Genomic DNA, 4176 nt, shown 5'->3' with positions numbered 1-4176 from the left:
TAGTCTAGATTTTAAGGTGTTAGAATTAAACAAACTATAATTAAGCAAACTAGAATAAAACAAACTATAATTAAACAAACAACTTGATTCAAAAAAAATAACAAAACACATAACAACTTTATTAAAAACACACAAAAAAAACATAACAACTTTATTAAAACATAGATTACTTCCAATGACAATCGTCATTTGACCACTCAGAATCCGATGAGTGCTCTCCAGGATACGGGTCATGGTGGTACTCCGGTTCAACTTCTTTCCCTTCGTTTTCATAAACACTCTTCAGTACATCTGGGTCTTCTAACAAATCACGATTCAATTGGTCAAAAGTTAACTCCGGTGAGGGGGGTTGTGAGGGGGGTGTACTTTTGCTTCAGGCTGAGGAAGATCACACTTACACTAACAAAACAGATATGTAATTACTAAATTAAAAGAAATATTGTATCAAGAAAATAAATATATAAACACTTACACAATATAGGATCCACGTCGTGCAAATCATACGGTAGTAAGTAGGAGCACGACATAGGTAACATAAGTCCTTGGGTATGACTCTTGTTGGACTGCTAGCATATACAACGTTAGGATCCATTTTAGTCAGTGGTGAATTACCAAGTAGTCATATGAAAATATACCAACTAGTGTCACTGATTTATAATACTATGAAAATAACTAGGGTTTTCAAAATTAGCCTAATCCACCATTAGCAACGACGGATTAGGATAAAAAAAATTATAAAAACCTAATCCGCCATTACCAATGACGGATTAGGAAGAAATACTTTTTTTAATAAAAAACCTAATCCGTTATTAAGAATGGCGGATTAAGAAAAAAAAAATTTCTTAACAAAACCTAGTCCGCTATTGCGGATGGCGGATTAGGAGTAGCAGGTCATCGTCGTTTTCTTCTTCATAAACACAGCTCACGGGTCATTCATGGCAGCTTGTAGGGTGCCATTCATCACGGGTCACGTGTCATGGCAGCTTGTAGGATGCATTCATGGCCGCTTTAATATTTTGTAAGAAGTTAGGGTTGTCTCATTGCCTTTGCATGCTAGAATAAGGATTGCGCGAGAGCGAGTTCGTTTCTTGTCAGGTTTAGGTGTTTGAGTGACTAGTTGATCTATTTTGGTTTAAGTTGAATTGTTCCTCTATCCTTGGTTGTGTAGTATTCATTGCCATTAGGGTCGAGTGTTGGTGAGACCGAGAGGTGATCTAGCATTAGAACACGTTAGCAGTTATTTCCCGGTTTGGTCGTTTTAGCCGATTTTGAGTAGTTAGGGTTTATTGAGTGAGACCGAGAGGTAATCCAGTGAGCCCGAGCGATCCTTAGTCGTGTCATCTTTAGGAACCGGTGTCTTGAAGTCATTCAATCCATTAGCTTGTTAGGCCTACAATTTGATTCAGACATAGGTAGACGTTTTTCTCCAACCTAAGTTAACACAGTTAGTTTTTCGTTAAGTTTTCTATTATTGGTAAGTTTTGTCAGTCAGTTAGGTTAGTTCAGTTAAGTTAAAAGAAATCAAAAATCAATTAAATATTATTCTAAGGTAGGTCTTGTCTAGGGTTAGTAATCGTTAGCATCTTACGTGTCCACGTGTTATTCTAACAACTACTTGTTCATTGGTCCATTGTACACATATGTATTCGAGTAGCATGATTTGATCAACCAGTCCAATGTAAATTGCCCTGACCTTGTATTATTCTACACAATATACATATATAGCATTCTAGATTCAAATTGCGCTTGCCTTGAGTTGTGGTAATGACCAAAATACCCCTGCGTGGCTCATCCCACTTCCTTGTAGTAATGCTCATATAAACAAAAGCACAAGCTAGTCACATTTGACATGTTGATACCAAAACTGAATCATCCATCGTTGGAAATAATTCAAACTCTAGTGAGCATTGAAGAGGCTACCATTGGTATTGTTATGGATGAGTCAAGAATAATGCGAGTTTAATGCAAGTTATTAGCTGCACGTTTCTGTTTCTTGTTTAGTAGGATAGTAAGGTTCTTTTAGATTTATTCATTTGTTTACGTTATGTTTACATTGTACAATGTTGCCTATTTAAGGTTGTTTTATTATTCCATAAACTCATCCAGTTATTGGCAAAACCTAATTGTTATCAATCTGATCCAACAGTTTGGTATCAGAGCAGGTTCCGTACAATCACGCTTGTATTCTTGTGAAGTCTTTCAAATGTCAAGTCTTGTTGTGTTCGGCAGAATTCCCTCTACTCTTCTTCCAGTCTTTAAAGGAGAGGGGTATGAGTTCTGGAAGATTTGAATGAAAACAATCTTGATCTCACAGGATCTATGGGATTACGTGGGCACGAGGTATAACGAAGCAGATGGAGATCGTGTTCGATTACAAGACAATAAGAAGAAAGACGCCAAAGCCCTATCTCTAATTCAATATGCTGTGCATGATGAATTTTTCTCTCGAATTACATGAGCGATCACGTCCAAGCAATCTTGGATACTCCTGCAAAACGAGTACCAAGGTGACTCGAAGGTTAAGATGGTTAAACTACAAGGACTCTGGAGGGAGTTTCAAATGATTCAAATGAAGGACGGAGAACCAGTGGCTGATTTCTTGTCAAAAGTTATGAAGACCGTGAATCTGAAACGATCGTATAGAGAGGTGGTAACGGATTCGATTGTAGTTGAAAAGGTGCTAAGAAGTTTTCCAGCAAGGTGGGATCATGTAGTAGCTGCAATAGAAGAGTCTAAAGATTTGAGTAGGCTCTCTTATGATCAATTAATTGGTTCTTTTCAATCTCATGAAGCTAGAGTTAACCGAGGTGGTCAAGCCCAAGTTGAAGAACAAGTGCTTCAAGAAAGAAAGGAAGAAAATACCGGTCTGTTTGCACGTGGTAGGGGTCGTGCACCGTCTAAAATCCGTGGTCGAGGACGAAGCAGTGGCTTTGGAAGAGGGAGAAGCAGTGTGCAATGTTACAATTGTAATAGAATGGGACACATGAGTAGAGATTGCTGGAACGAGCCTCAAGTAGGAGCTGCTGTTGAAGGTGAGATTGATGAGGATGAGGGTGAGGCACATATGGCCCTCACATGTGATGAAAGAGAAAGTGAAAACTATGACATATTCATGGCTGCTACTGATGTGGTTATTAATACTACCAAGCACATTTGGTTCCTGACAGTGGGTGCTCTAACCACATGACAGGGCAACGTGCCTTGTTTAAAGATATTGATTTCTCCACTAAAGTAAATGTATGGATGGTAAATGGCAAAATGATCCAGGTAGAGGGCAAGGGAATGGTTACACTGGAGGTCACATCCGACAATCACAAAGTACTATGTAATGTCTAATATGCTCCTGAACTTGGTTATAATCTACTAAGTGTTGGACAGCTTATGAAGGCTGGTCACAAGTTGTTATTTGATGAAGGTGTGTGCACTCTAACCAACAAATGCAGTCGTGAAGTTGTGTGCACCGTTCCCATGTCCAATAATACCACATTTCCTCTAAATGTGGCACACAATAACCTTGAACTTTCGGCTATTGATGATGAGACTTTCATATGCATTTGCGGTATGGTTATCTAAATGGAAGAAGCCTCCAAAGTCTTAGCACTAAAAGGTATGGTTTATTGGCTGCCAAAGGTTAAACAATGGAATGTGTGTGAAGGATGTGTTCAAGGAAAGCAGGCAGGAGAATCGTTTCCCCAACATGGTTCAAGAACTAGAGAAGTTTTGGATCTGATCCATGCCGATATATGTGGATATATGCCTATTCAATCTTTGGGAGGTAATAGTTACTCCTTATTGTTCACTGATGATCTGAGTCGAATGACATGGGTCTATTTTCTGCATGAAAAATCAGATGCATTTAATTAGTTTAAGTTGTTTAAGGAAAGGGTTGAGACTGAAACAGGCTTAAAAATTAAAGCATTAAGAACTGATCGTGGTGGAGAATTTATATCAAATGAGTTCATGAAGTATTGTGAAGATGAAGGAATTAGGAGAGACTTGACGGCACCTATACCCCACAACAAAATGGGGTCTCCGAAAGAAAGAATCGGACTATTGTAGAAATGGCAACTAGCATGCTAGAGGAAAAGAATTTAAGTAAGATATTTTGGGGAGAGCGGTGGCTACGGCTGTGTACATCAGAAACTTATCTCCAACAAGGGCCGTTGATGAACGAAC

This window comes from Bidens hawaiensis, unplaced genomic scaffold, assembly GCF_021521415.1.
Source record: "Bidens hawaiensis isolate Kalapana, Puna unplaced genomic scaffold, B.hawaiensis_p1.1 tig00003902_1, whole genome shotgun sequence".
Lineage (NCBI taxonomy): Eukaryota > Viridiplantae > Streptophyta > Magnoliopsida > Asterales > Asteraceae > Bidens > Bidens hawaiensis.
The sequence above is the reverse complement of the archived record's forward strand: the minus strand, read 5'-3'. Positions refer to the sequence as shown.